This window comes from Silene latifolia, chromosome X (assembly GCF_048544455.1).
Source record: "Silene latifolia isolate original U9 population chromosome X, ASM4854445v1, whole genome shotgun sequence".
Taxonomy (NCBI): domain Eukaryota; kingdom Viridiplantae; phylum Streptophyta; class Magnoliopsida; order Caryophyllales; family Caryophyllaceae; genus Silene; species Silene latifolia.
Window position 1 is genome coordinate 75,526,307 of NC_133537.1, and position 16,496 is coordinate 75,542,802.

At 36.0% G+C, this 16,496-nt stretch overlaps 1 long non-coding RNA gene across 1 annotated transcript; it reads right to left on the bottom strand.

The window, feature by feature from the left end:
• Positions 1–8,106: 8,106 nt before the first annotated feature.
• LOC141623410 (uncharacterized) lies at positions 8,107–11,160 on the bottom strand. Its single transcript, XR_012533356.1, has 3 exons — positions 10,790–11,160; positions 8,485–10,269; positions 8,107–8,335 (listed from the first exon to the last, which is right to left on the bottom strand). It is a non-coding gene; the product is annotated as an uncharacterized LOC141623410 (long non-coding RNA).
• Between the last annotated feature and the right edge of the window lie 5,336 nt (positions 11,161–16,496).

The following is a 16,496-nucleotide window of genomic DNA, read 5'->3' on the forward strand; positions in this document are numbered from 1 at the left end:
GGGATTTCAACCTTTTGAATCTTCAAGGTCTCGACAAGCTCCATAAGTTTGAGCACATGAGGGCTAACCTTTTGGCCCTCTTTGAAGTCGAGATCAAAGAATGCCGCGGCCGCCTCATATTGGACGATCCGCGGAGTTTGTGAAAACATTGTCACAAGCTTGGAGTAAATCTCATTAGCGGTACCCATCTTAAAGGCTCTCCTTTGGAGGTCCGCCTCCATCGCAAATATCAACACGTTTTTCATTGCGGCGGACTCCTTATGGTAAGCCTCATATGCTTCCCTAGTGGCGGCGGTCGACCTAGTAGTAGGTTCGGGTGGAGAGGCCTCGGTTAGGTAACGAAGCTTGTCGTCACCTTGGGCGGCTAATTTGAGTTGGGCATCCCAATCGGAGAAATTTGACCCATTCTTTTCAAGTTTACATCGATCCATGAAGGATCGGAGCCATGATGAATTAGCGAGAGGCGTGGCGTTAGGGGTTGGTGTTGCCATTTGTTATGAGAAAGAAGTGGTCTACAAAACAAAATAGAAGGAGTAAAACTAATGTCGTTTTAATAATACTCGTAAAAATTTATAATTTAAACAAGTTTTATGCATTTTTCTAGTGACCTCTACTCAACTAGATAAATGATTCCAAGACCCAAATTCATATCGACTCAGGCACGGTGGGGCCGATTCATCCTTTATCAATATAACTCGGTGGATTAACGTTTAATCGATTCTACTTTTAGAACTCTTGGTCGATAATATTACATTAACATTTATCTTTAGCCCAAAACACATTCAACAAGGGTACGGTGTGGCCGATAAAACCCTTATCGAAAAACTTTTGTTGAGTTCAATCCAAATTTCGAATAAATGTGTCCATGATCCAAACCCACATTAACTTGGGCACGGTGTGGCCGATTCATCCCTTATCAAGATGAATTCGGTGGATAGACATTTATCACCCACTTCCCCTACGTAACAAGGTTTGTACCCCGGTGTGGCCGAGTGCACTCCCTCACGAAATAGGTTTTCATGGTTTCTACTCTTTGGTAAGGCTATGTCTCAATTGATTCTTTTAGCGAGAGGTCATGTCAATTTATTATCTATCACGTTTTAAGTGAACTAAAGCGGTGAACTACGATAATTGTAATTGACACGGTCGATGAACTCGATTAAGACGATGCATGTTTTAGTTATGGCGATTTACCGATGCATGCGACATATAAATAAAATGCAAAGCATAAAAATAAATCCTAGTATGGCCTTCCTAAAATAGAAAAAACTATTTAACTATTACACATTCGGAAACCAACTCCATTGGTCCCTTGAACTTCGGTTGTGACACGCATCTCGAGGTAACACCGTCTTTATGTATCGCCTTCTTGAAGAAATCCGTCTTTGGGAACTCCGAACAAAATAAAATTACATAATAAATTACATAATTTCCTATTATACATTTGTAACTATAATAAAATAAATCTATTAAATTACAAAATGGTGATACGAGATCACAATAAAATTACAACCGAATCGATATTCCCATACATTTCGGGTAATACCAATTAAAAACTAAGGCCATACTAAGTAAAATTACATAATTCAAAAAATTACATAAAATAAAATTATGTCAATCATAAAGAAAATGCAGCATTATAATATGTATGAACATTCCCAATTTTATGCTAAATCGCCTTTAAGTAGCCAATATCGTTTATTACTCGGTTTTTACGGATTTGCGTGATTCAGCATTTTATAATCACCAAAATTACATAAATTCATATTTATGTATAAGTTAATTACCCTAACCTCTTAGGACTCAAAATTTAGTCTTCACTAATTATTTGACCATAATTAACTCATATTACTAAAATTTGTTCATTAATGGACTTAAAATTGTAATAAAAAGCTATAAACTTCAAATAAATCACAAAATTTCAAATAAATTTGAAATTTGAAATTTAAACTCATGAACATTCTGGAAAAATACCATGACACTCATAATGTTCAAAACTTAGGTTAAAAATTTCGAAATTTATCCGGAAAAACAATGTTGCGGTTTATCGGTTTTAACAAAAATAATCATAAAAACATGAGAAAAATTATATTCATCAACTTTTCAATTTTAGATCTGAAAAAGATAATAAAATGCAACATGTGACGTTTTACCTTAGTCATGGAGTATGTTTTATTAATATTTCACTAATTAAGTCACTATTTATGCTATTTTTCTTCAAAAATCATAAATCATGCATAAAGACTTCAATATAGCCTATTATTTTACACACATCTTGTAAACTTACATGTGACAACATACTAAATTTCTATGACCAGATTCGAAATTTATCTCATATTAACCTATTTTTCACTTAAATCCGATTTTAATCATGAAAAATCCATTTTTCGAGCATAAGAAGTCCAAAAATTATGAAAATTTACAGGTCATTTCAAAATAAAATATGTGACAACATATCCAAAAATCACTTGAAAATTCGAAGTTTAGCTAATTTTAGTCCGAAAATGACATTTTATTCATAAAATCATATTTTTAATGCCATTATTGTATAATATGAACAATAAAAATCCATAAATTAACCAAAATATCCTAATAACATTTTAGGACCAGAAATTTTAACATGCATAATGATTTTCGTGATATATCATAATAACACAAAATTAAACAAGTTTTATATGTTAATCGTATAACTCGGAAAAACTTTTAACCGATTTGCATGCAAACAACCAAGGCTCTTGATACCGATTGAAGGAAAAGTAGATCTATATATACTCAACATATTCATATATGTTATAGGTTAATTTGTCATAAAATTAAATGGTGATCTTATGCATGCAAACATTAAACAATTTAAAAGAAGAATCTCCATCTTACATTGGATTTTTCGGTTTATTAGGGCACAAGAGAGATCTCCTTCTCTCTTGTTCTTGTACTTTCCTCTATGGATGAACAAAGACCCAAGTGTAGGATATCTCCCAAAGCTTAATACCCAAGACACACTCTTAATAAAATTAATATTATGTATACTAGACAATATTAATTTTGTAAGAAAAATTGACCCAAAAATTATTTGGTTTCACTCCCAAAACCGGTTGAGAGAGAGGAGAAAGGAAGGTGAAATATTTTTATCTCTCTAAAATATTTTTGTGAATGAATGGAATGAATGCTACAACAATAATGTTATGTATTGTTTATCAAAAATAAGGCAAAAACCCCTTTGTTTTTCCTTGAGAAAAACCGGACAAGAGGAAGGGAGGGGAGCCAATGCATGCTCTCATTTGTCTTCACAATGTAAACTAGGTTGCATGGCTAGTCTATTAGGGAAATGATTGTGTTTTCCATTAACATAATCAATCACAATATTAGCCTAATCCTCCTCTTAATTTTGGCACTTTCATAAAATGGAATCCATTTTATTTTTGTCAATTTGTCAATATGTCACATGTCATATGTCACATAAAATTGTTATGTATTTTTAACATATTAAAAATCAACGTATTAATAAAAATACGTCATATACAAAAATCGACTTAGTAATTCGCAATTACTATTACCAAAATATTTTACCAATTATAAATCACAATGAATTGCATTTATAATAATTCATTCAAATTCAATTGTTTCCTTAAACAATAATTTCATTTGAGTAATGATACAATTCGATTACTCAGACCGTATCTCATTTAGGCCCTGTTCTTTCTGGCTTATTTTCACCTACTTGATTGATTCACTCGATTCGATTCGATTCATTTCGATTGATTCGATTCGACTCCATTCGATTCGATTGATTCGATTCGGCTCCATTGATTCGATTCATTTCGACTCGGCTCCATTGATTGATTGATTCGATTCACTCCATTCGATTCGGCTCATTTCAGCCTTACTCATCTTAAATTTAATACTTATTATTAATTTTGTTATCAATAATACTATTTTTTAATATTATTCTTTATTATTATTATTATTATTATTATTATTATATTTAATAATAATGTTATTAATAATTTATTTATTATTATTATTATTATGAATATTATTATTAAAATGAATAATAATGTTGTTGTTGTTGTTGTTGTGGTTGTTATAATTATTGATATTATTATTAAAATTAATAACATTTATTATTAATATTATTGATGGGGCACGCCCAACCGACTTGACCCAATAGCCAATACGGGGTCATACAAGTCAACACGCTTGCCAACATGGTTACGGATTCGCTTGATACTCTACGAATCACGAATTGTTAAAAGCGAATTCTATCAATCGATTCATCGAAAATACATATAACACATTTTCTATAAGCGAATCGCGAATCGATAAGGCGTATTCATAGCGAATATGGTAACCATGCTTACCAGCCATCATTTGAGGTACACATAGAAATCTATAAATACCTCATCACCCATCAATGGTAAAATACTTCTCACCAACAACTTCCTCTCTCTAGAAGTAAGACTACTCGAGCTACTATGAGAAGGCACGGAAACCTTAGCTTCAAGCAAGGTCCCAACTATCCACCGAGACTGTAAGGCATCCGAGAAGGACCTGTGCGAACCCTCCGAGGCCCTATTTGTTACGCGTGAAAGATCCATCCGGAGAGAGCAAGCATAGGTTCGAGGTGCCATCGTCTGAAAGGAGCGCGTTGACCCGATCCGGATTCGAGCAACGCTTACTTGAGTGTTTTTATTCGAAACAATTATTTTTACTAATATCATTATTAATATTGACATTATTATTTATTATTGTTATTAAGAATATTATTAGTAAAAAATTACTATTTTTTCATTATTATAATTTATGATTATTCATATACTCCTCCCTCTATCCCGGTCAATTGTTGTCCTTTGGTTTTTGGCACAAAGACCGAGGAAAAGAGGAGGGGCCAATTATAAATGACAAGCGGACCAAATTGAGTGTGAATGATCAAATTGCTCATCAAGTTCATTCTTAAAATAGAAAGGACAATAATTGAATGAGACACCCCAAAATGAAATAGGACAACAAATTAGGGACGAGAGGAGTATAATATTATAATTTTTTTCTTAAAAATATTAATTTTAGTATAAATAGTATTATACTATGAATATTATTATTAGTACGATTGATAATAACAATAATATTAAATATTATTATTATTAATATTAACATGTTTATTTGATTCGATTGACTCAATTGACTTTATTTAGTTCGATTCGATTCACTCGGCTCTATTGATTCGATTTGATCGGCTCGCTCCATTGATTCGATTCGATTCGATTCGGCTCTATTGATTCGATTCGGCTCGATTGATTGATTGACTCCATTGATTGATTCGATTGATTCGGCTCTAAAAAGCCAGAAAGAACAGGGCCTAATCAAATTTCAATGAGATACGTAAATAATACTTCCAAAATCTTCCGTCAATTTTAAATAATTTAATTGACTCGTAACGTTATACGATCAATTAAATGATCAATTAAGAGTGTTTCCCTATAGGTATGACCTAGGGGATCAACTGATCACCACCGTCGCACGACAGTAATGTCAAACTCTAGTCAGCCAATCATTACCGATATGTGTGGACCAGTTGACAGTAAAAATATTACTTCCCAATTGTATTCTTTATAATGAGACTTAAACATGTGATCATCATGATCAACAGTTGTGATCGCATTATTGTCGGAGGACACATCTTCCAACAGGTTTAGCCCCGTTCTATTACCTTATTCCGACTCATTTTTTGTGCTTAATTGTCTAATAAGCTCATTTATTTACTAATTTATAATAATTAGTCGTATTAGTTTATAATTAATAATTAATTGTATTTATGTATAATATTAGTATTATTATTATTAATTTAATTTAATGTGCAGGCAAGACGGAAAAGTGAGGCAGAAGAGGAAGACGGGATTATGAGAAGAAATGGCGGAGGTGAAAATAGGGAAAATCATGGAAAAATAAACTAAGTAAAGGAGCAGCTGCTAATTTCAGACGGTCTTTGCTGAGCTTTTACTACCACCTCCGGCCACCGTGGCAGCCACCACTCACCACCACTGACCACCCTCCACTTCCAACATCACATCCCAACCATCCACGGACACCATGGACCACCGCAACATCCACCACGAACCCTTCTTCCACCCCCTAGCCACAAATATACAAACAACACCCATCTCATGCACCCATCTTTCAACCACCACCAAAGCCACCACCAGCCACCATAACAACCTCCCACGACCACAAATGTCCTCCTCTAACTTCCACCTCCACAAAACTACCACCTACGCCCACCACCAACCACCAAGATGGCAGCCAAGACTCAGTTTTCGAGCCCCGCGCGCGCTGCTTTTCCCCTGTTTTCGCACTCCCTTCTTCCCTTAGCCGGCACCCCGGCGGCCGCCACCACGACCGGCTGGGACACTCCCAACAACTCCCTCACATTTCCAGAAGACTCCCCACCGGTCATGACCCCGGCGGCCGGTCAACTGGCTCCCAGCACTTCCCCTTCACTCTTCAACTCACAATGCAACAAACGACTTCCCAGCCGAGGCACCGGCCGCCTGGCCACCGGCTGGGCACCCAACACACGAAAATTGACACCTTGAAGCAGGAACATCCCAGCCGGCCATGTCCCCGGCGGCCGGTGGCCCGGCTGGGGCCCCTTCGCACTCTATTTACTTGGTTGTGTGTGTCGATGTTTAAGTCGATAATTTTGTAATTAGAAATAGTTATTATTATTATTATTATTATTATTATTATTATTATTATTATTATTAGATTATTATTATTAGTACTCTAATTATACTTGTAATTAGAGGGTGCTATATATAAAGCTCCTCTCTCATTTTTAAAGACAATTATTCACACCACCTTACATTAGACTAGATTAGATTAGATAATTAGTCTCTCTATTATTCCCTCAAATATGTAAGAACCCTAATTAATTTATTTATGCTATCAATCTTTCATGAATTAAATTATAATCTTTCTTCCATTATTAGTCTAATTCCTCTCTAGTCCATTCAAGATCTACACTAGTTTAATTGGTTACATTTAGATTAGGGGTTGTAATTAGAAGGAAGAAGAGATTCATCCTTTTATATTCAATCCAAGTTCCTTCCTTTAATTATTATTGGTATAATTCCTTCTCTTAATTACTCTTTATTTCAAATTGTTACATGTTTATTGCTTGCTTAATTGCTTGTTTCTATATAATGTTTCATCTTGTTATTTTCATCTTAAATTGCTCATCTTTTGATTCCCTTTTCATTAATATGCTTGAGTAGATTAAAACTAGGGTCAAGGGGAACCTCTTGTAGGATCAATGGGTGCATTATGAGTCTTATTTGAATGCTAATTGCTATGGGTAACTTGTCTATAATCTCATGCATGCCAAGTGTTTGGAGACATGCTTAAGTGAGAATTTGAGCCTTCTACTCTCCATTTTGGCCAACCTTTGAAGCGAGAGCTTGAGATTGGTTAGTAGATTGCTTGTTTTTATTAGGAATCGGTCTAACAAAGGGCGAGAGCTCGCTAGACCAGACCTAAGGGATTTCTTAGACCGAGAGGTCAAGACTCTCCCTAGACAACCACCCACATTCTTAGCTTCTATCACTAATGGAAAACCCCCCTATTGCGTCAGTTCTAGAGAGCCTTTTGCGTCGGTTTTGGCCTGACGTATATCGAGGGATCGTATTTGATATGCGTCAGTTGTGGAACTGATGCAAAAAGTCTAACATTTGCGTCAATTCTGTCTTAAAAACCGACGCAAAAAAGAACCATTTGCATCAGTTCTAACGATATAACTGACGCAATAAATATGTACAACTGACGCAAATAGGTATTATTTGCGTCCGTTCTTTATAGAGCCGATGCATTTTATTTATTTTTTAGTGTCATTTGTTATAAGAACTGATGCATTTGATAATTTGTTTTAGTGAAAATTCGTTTTCCTCATTTGCTTCATTTCTTTCAAGAACCGACGCAATTTATTATTGTATTTTTTAATATATATAAATTTGCTACCAGAATTTCGGCACCACCTCCCCATAAAACTGACAATACGAATACCAAAACTTAAAAACCTGCAACAAAAAATCCAACTAACCACTAATACATCACATGTAAAACAACATTACGTTTCATTAAACCAAACAACGTTCCGAATACAAACCAATGTATAAATAATCCACAAACATTTTAGTTACTAAGCTAATCTATGCTAAACGTTCTCTAAACATCTAGTAAACTTACATAAAACTATATATCAATCCAAGCTTCAAGTATATCTCGTCACGGCTCTTTCCAAATAAAACCTTGTTGAGTCGATCCTGTAATGAATGTCTTAAAGAACCTATTATCAAGCATAAAGGAAAAAAAAGGATCAATGATAACTTGATACGATAAGGTTCACAGAAATCATAAGGCGGACATTTCTTTACACCACCAACTTAAATCCTAAAAACAAAAAAAATACATAAATTGATATGGTTATAACCTTACTTGCAGAAACCTGCTGCGTTTTGTTGTCAATTTGAAGCACAATGGATTTGCTACATAAAGAGCTATCTCTGTTCAAATCAATGCTTATTGGAGCTTTGTTGCGCCGTTTTCACCCATTGGTTGTTCGTCCATAAGAGAGAAGTAAATTATTCAAGGTTCCAAGAAAAAGCAACCACCGTTGCAAAATAGTGGAAAAATAATACACTTTCTTTAACACCTTACCAAAACAGGATGTCCACTATTTTGCTGTTTTGGTAAGGTGTTAAAGAAAGTGTATTATTTTTCTGAGGTTTTGCTGAGGTTTGAGCAACCGTGGTAAACCAGGTCCCCATTACACCGGCCCTTAAAAACAAGTTTAATTATCCAGTGTTGACCGACTTTTCAGAATTTATACACATATATGCTCTGCCCCACTACAATTCATCTCCATTTAAAATCATTAACAACTTAGGCAAAGTTCACTAAGGGAACGTTAGAAAAAAAATGTAACAAACTCATAGAGTCATAGTCAATGTGCCAATTCATAAAGAGGTGTAATTTCGAAAAAAAAAAAAAAAAAAAAAAAAAAAAAAAAAAAAAAAAAAAAAAAAAAAAAAAAAAGTAAAGGAAGTTCGTATCAGGAGAAATTGGTTCCCATAAACAATAATAAAATTCAGCCACTTGCACTTTCACGGTGCCAAGTGAATACATCTATGCCTCTAAAAAAAGAGACTTGTAAATTTAGTAAGGTAGAAGGCATCAACTCAATTACAAATGGAAATAGTCAACATGGCATTGCTTGATTAGCCTCACTTGAAATATCAGGTATCAATATGACAAATCTAAGACACAGTCGAAAACAATGTCCCCATTTAACCAGCCCTCTTATATACTTCATCCTAACGCCAACCATCCTTAATGCTTAAAAGTTCAACTGTCAAATGGCTGGCTTTTCAGTAATCTAACCTCGTTCAACTTTTAGTATTTATTTTCATTATTACAACATTTTCTCTGTACCTTAATTATGAAATGACCAAGCAGGCGCGCCCATTCATAATGGATACACCATCAATCTTTTACAAATCCCAATAAGAAAAACTAGAAAACGCGTTGTTGTGATTTTTACTAGAAGTTATTCATTTCTAAAATCTTTGGCCAGACAGTATAATATGATCAAGGCACGACCAATTCTAAATGACAGGTGAACACTCATTTCTAGAAAACATAGAAAGAAATCGCATCAGCAAAATTCAGAAAATCATATAATGCTCTTCTGAACAGTTATGTTAATTAGACTCGTATAAGGGTATCCGACACAGGTGTTTGTTTAAGTATCGGGCTCGGCTATTTAGTTGATAAATCAGCGTATTTTGGCGTGTCTAAGGTCATACCCATGGACGAGTGTCGAGTGTTGAACACGGGTACGTGAGTGAATAAGAAGAGTCGAGATTTGAGAGTAACATAGTTCTGAAGAAACATAGTTAACATCTCGCACCCTATTATCACTGATCATCACCAAAATGATAGTTCACAAATAAATACCATTAACTTCTACTTGTAACGCGTAAAATTAAGTAATATCAATTTAATCCTAATAAATCAATTACAACAGCAATTGATTATCAAACAAGAATCGTTGATTACAACACCAATGATTATCAAACAAGAAACAACAAACCTTATCAGCTTGAGATCCAGCAAAAGGCAAAGAACCACCAGCAGAATCAAGTGTAGCAATAGCCTTCTCTGCACCGGACTTCTCTGATGACTTTTTCTTCCAAGGCCAATTTTACGGTCCATCTTCGACTGCATTTTGTCATCACAAAACATAAGCGTGGATGAAATAGACTTAAGCATCACTAAAACTGGGTTTATAGCAGCATATCCTTCACAACAACTAATGTTTACTTAAACTACTACATTGCCTGAAGATGGTTTCCTCAGACACCAACTATAAATACCCATCAAATATTACTTCAGACATACTCAATACAGCATGTGATAAAGAATACTCTTCCTTACTACTTTTAAGCACTGGAAAAACCAGTTTAAAGTTATTTCATTCAACATAATGCATAAAATATACGGGTAAAGCGTCGTAAAATTTTACTTATAACATCATATAACAAACTAATATAGTCGATTTAGCATGAAATTGGGTAACATGAATCGTTGTTCCAAACCATAAATTCAATAACCCTAACAGATCCCAATTTTCAAATTAGATGACATAAGTTTGCAAACTCTAAACTATCTTAACCCTAAATTTCAAATAAACGTAACTCGAAATCAAATTAGAGGATTGAAGTAATTAGATTCAAAATACCGTGAGCGAGGCTGGTGGAGGGATTAGAGACTGGCGTTGATGAGTTGGCGACTAGTGAGTTGGCGACTAAAATGGCGGTGTTGTTGCGGTGGGTTTTGGAATTGGGGATAAGAGAAGAGGATAGGAAATGGGATGGTGTTCGTACGATGACAGAAGTAGCGTAGCATGGCTTTGCTGTATGATCCCACAGTGGGGCACGATGATGGTGGTGGTCCTGCGATAGGATCAGCGGGCACGGTGATGGTGGTTGTGGTGTTGAGATGATGGAGCAGCACTTATGATTTTGGGGATGAATTGTTTTATTTGACATGAGTGTATAATTTGAGAGGCTGTATAATATGAAGGGTTCAAGTGGTGTTTTTTTTAAATCAAATATCATTTGCATCGGTTTTCAGAATAACTGATGCAAAAAAATGATATCAATTACGTCGGTTGAAGAGCAGAACTGATGTATTTGATCAAATACATCGGTTTTGCTGATAACCGACGCATTATATACATCATTTCTTTTCAAGAATCGACGCAAAAAACTTGACTATAGGGCAAAATTGCATTCTCTCCTAAACTAAGTACTTTTTGCGTCAGTTTTTGTAGAACCGGCATAAATTGACTGACGCAATAGGTGTTTTTTCTACTAGTGTATATATCGACTTAGACTAGACCCCTCTTACTTGGGTGACCCCGACACCTTAGTCTCTTTTCATTGTGTTTAACTTCCTTGTTTATTTACTTGCTCATTTATTTCATGTTCTTAGCTTAGATATTTAGCATAGAAATCATTTCAGTCTTCTTGACCGACTAGACTAAAACGAGGACAAAGACTTATAACCCGATTCTAACCCCACCATCCTTGTGATCGACCTCGACTTACCCGACTTTACTAGTTAGGTATCGAGCTTTATAAATTTGTTTTTGATAAGGGTGTGACGACTTTACCCTACTATCACCTACTACATTCGAAACCCCATTATTAGCCTCACTTACCGGTTTATCGCAAGTACTCTTCTAGCTCGCCGCGATCCCGCGGTTGTCAATGAACTTGATCTAGTCTTCATGGAATCTTATTTGAAAGTACAAGGGAGGAGCGGTTACCACTTCAACGCTCCCCTAGTTCTTCTGGAAAAATGGGCAAAGTTCCGGAATGAGGATGATGATGGTATGATCCACATCGTCAATGGGGGACTAATAACAAGGCTTGCAAAATTCTTCAATCCCAATTTCAACAACAGCAATGCTTATACACCTCTTCCGGGAAACACAAAGATTGATGAAATGTTGATTCTCCGACAACACCATTGGATAGCCCTTGTGGGCTATGAGAAAAGGACTAAGTGGTTAACGAAAGGGAGCGCCCCCATTTTTCTTCCAATGGAAGGTTTAACAAGGATAGCACCAAGAAGGGGTCCCCTCTCTCCAATACCATCTTATCTCACCCCAACTCAAGCAAATCAAGCCCCACCTCCCACTCCACCCCAACAACAAGAACCTCAAGCAAATGAAGAATAAAAAGTTGTGATCCCGCCTTACCCCTTTCAATATCAACCCTATAATCACCCGAACCCCTTCATCCTCCCAAGAGATGACTTTGTCACGGGTATCCTCCAAGATATGCACCAAAGGCAATATGAAGCAAGAGTGGATAATTACTATGCTCTATATCCACAATTCCACCGATTGGCCCACCAAGGGCATGTTAGTGAAGAAGGAATGCTTCCCTCTTGGGCTCAAATGGATATCCTCTTTTCGAACTCGGAAAATGCCAATGGTGGAGCTCATGGAGAAGGAGAAGGTGAAAGGTCAAGTGGCGGTGATACGGTGGAAGTGAACAGTGATGGGGATGAGTTCATGGACTTCTATGAAAGTGATGCATCAAAGGAGCAATGGGATAGCGATTTGGAAGGGGATGATAGCAACCTATGAAGACGTTCATGAGCTTGGTGAAGTGGGCATGCGCTACTCACCATGGCCAAGGTGAAACTCTTCTTTTCCCCCTCATTTTTCATAACAAGAAATTCATGCTTTTCTAACTTTGGTTAACAATTTATTGTTTCAAACTTTAATGGTGTCCTTGTAAAAGTTAAGGACTATTATTCCACCTTAGCAACATCTAGGTGATGATAAATTAATTGCTCCCACTTTTAAAAAATCCAAAATAACAATTTCGTTTCATGCATTACATACTTGTGCATGAACTCCCCTAATTTTTTATACTAGAAATAGTGTCTCATTTGGTTTAGGCAAGTTCAAGCACAAACATTGGGAGTTAATCTAAATTAGCTCTCCAAAAAATAAATTCATGCATCATATAGTGTAGTGTAGTTTGCATCACTTGTATATGTCATATAGATTGCATTTAGTATAGTAATCATGCATTCTCATTTAGCTTGCATAATTTCCTATCGTTTTGGCCATTGAGGACAATGCCCATACTAGTGTGGGGATGAGAAATTCTAACTTGACTTTTAAATTAAAAAAATGATAAAAATTGAAAAAATTTGAAAAATACAAAAATATGTCCCTTTATTTCATAAAATCAAAAACCATAAAAAATTGAAAAATTAAAAAATTGAAAAACCAAAAACATGTTCATTCCTTTATAGCATAGAATTGTATATATTTTGTATATACGTGTTTGTTTGTTTGTCCTTCTTTCACATTGATTGACTACGCCACATCCGAGACATGAGGATTCTGAAGACCGCATGGTATGATCTTTCCAATCTCCTTTCTCCTCTCTATGTTAATGATTATGTGGCTTTATTTTGATTGATGCAGTTTACACCAATGTGATTGTAGGAATTGCATTTAGATTATATGGCATACTAGTTGGTAGAAGTGTATGCATTAGGATGTATATATGTTAGTTGCATCATGGCATATAGTTGCATTTTAGGAAAAAAATTGTGAAAACATCTATTTGGGAAGTTTGACAAGTGTATATAAGGCCCTTGTAGATACTTTTTTCTTCTTAAGACTTTGCTCATTAGAATACTTGTAAAACACCCTTGGATGTGTCATGCTAGTATCCTTTGACCCATGGATTAAGGCCTAGTCAAGAGTACCTTGTGGTGTGATAACTCCTTGGCTACCGTTTATTCCAAGGTGACCCTTGAAACCATGCAACCATCTTCCACATTCTACCACATTTTGTCAACAAAAGGGAATGGGCACAAAAATTGTTCAAATTTGAGTTCAAGCATTGAAATGAAAGTAAAAAAGTTTGCAATTGCATCAAAAGAAAAGAGGAGTAACATAAATAAAAACTCCTATGCTTCAAATATAAGCACCCTCACTACAAATAGGGTAGTGACACGGCTGTCGCAACCCTGTCAAAGATAAAACCAACGGGTCTCAACTAAATGTAGCAGAGGCAGTCGGGTATCGAATCCACAGGGAGATGGGAATCCTATAGTCAAATAGGTCTGTCGAAAGTAACCAAAATGGGGGGGTTTGTTGTTTGTTTTCTAAAAAACTACGAGCAAAGGAGAGAGTAAAAGGAACGAGAAAGAAATAAAATAGGGATGAACAAGAGATAAGGGTACTAGGATTGTCGGTTCACCATGGCTTCTAAAGTCCAGACTAAATCATAAATGCCCTAAATTCAATCTGTGGGTAATAAACGTCACCTTTCGGTCCTTAGTTCGCCCTAGGCAATACTAGTTTAGCTTTCGCCCTAGCTAGTATAAATCCTAATGAAACGCTGCAGATCTACCCCTTTTTCAATATTTCGATCTAGGAGAAGAGGATATCGAGGCAATTAATTGAGTGCGTCGACTCAAACAATTAAAAGATATTAAAGCAGCAGATGCATACAACTAGACTACGGGTATTTTAATTAAATCGTCCTTCCTACGCCATGGCTACCCTAAACCTTAGCAAAACGATTAGCTACTCATGATCGAAATGAGGAACAATAATAGCGAAGCAAATGACAATAGATAACATGATAAATGAAGTTGAACTGAAATTATGCGAATGATAATACCGAATTCAACGAAGGAAGAATTGAGAAATGGCGATGAAAAGTATTTGGTCAAAAACTAAAGCAACGAGTCTCCGTTCTACGTCTAAAAAAATGTGATCATTAGGTCTCTAGTATTCTCTGCCTATTTATAAGAAAAATAGCAAAGAAACAAAGCGTGTAAAATAACAACACAATCGATCCAAAGCCCATCAGCGCGCGACCTCTCGATCGAGAACAGTTGAGTTCGATCGAGACCTTCACCTTTGCATTCACTCGATCGAGAACAGGACATCTCGATCGAGGGGTTCTTGACACACATGCCTCTCGATCGAGCAACTGTGGAGTTCGATCGAGAGGCCTTGACTTCTTGTGTGTTCTCCTATTCCTTTGGATGCCTTCACGCATCTCAAGACGGTAAGGTTTCACGCCGACTCTCTTAAGCAAGCTTGGAGGACCACAAATAGTCTGATTTCCAGTCATTCCAGTTCGTACCTGCAAATAATGCAAAACAGACCAAAGTAGACTATTCGGGGGCATTTGTAGTGAAATACTACGAAATAAGCATAGAAATGTGTGCTAAAAAGGCCTAAAAAGGTCTATAAGAAATGCACACGTCAAACTTCCCCAAACCAAACCCTTGCTTGTCCTCAAGCAAAATAATGCCACTAGCTAGGACTAAATGGATAGGAGTAGAACATAGACAAGCTGAAGACCGTCGGCTTAAACCATTTCATGCATAAGAATCAACTATTAATAGCTCAATATCAAGGCAAACGAATTTATGCAAATTTCAAAAAGATGTTGAACTTTTGACCTTGCAAGACTTTTAAAAATGGACTCTCACGGGTCGCTCAATAACACAATTAAGCACAAGATGATATATAATATAAGATAGAAAGAATGAAGAACGCTCACCTAACTGCGACCTATAAGAACATGCATGCAATCTAACATGAATAAAGTCTCTACAACCGTACATATGCATCCCAACCAAACTGATGACCAAGACACATGCCAAGGACTTACATATGGGTAAGTGAGGTAATAGGTAAGAAGGGGCTTAAAATGAATTTGGATATGTGGGGTTAATAGCCAGGCTAGCAACAACGGATCCAAATTATACAACTTCCCTACTTCAAACTCCATACAAATCAATACGAAACAGTGCAAATTGGATGCACACAACTCATTAATCACCATAGAATTATCAACTCCCCATAAGATATAGATTAAACATGGGAGTGTAAATCACAACATACAGTCTTTCAATTTCCGCATATGATTTTTTTTTTCTTTTTTTTTCTTTCGTATTTCTTTTCGGATTTTTCTTTTCTTTTTCATTTTTCTTCAATTCTTTTTCAATATTCCTCCTTCATTTCCTTCACCCATCCATCTCATGAAAAAAGATATAATAACCAACTGCAAATCAACACATTCCCAACATTGCTACCATTACTAGCGCGGCTAGGGTAGGAAAAATGTGGATTGTAGCTAAATAGGGACAAAATAGGCAATTTGGCTATGTGGAGCTCATGGGTAAAATGAAATAAAGAGGTTGCCTCTCCAAACATGTGTCACCAACCACAGACCCGAATGCATATAGGTACTAAGTAGACTAAACTCATGCTTATGCAATTTGATGTTACATGCCTTATAAGGAGTAACTACTCACTTCCTACATGAACTGTTCATGGATGACACCAGTTATAAAGCTCTAAACCTCAGAAAGATATTGTAGTTTGC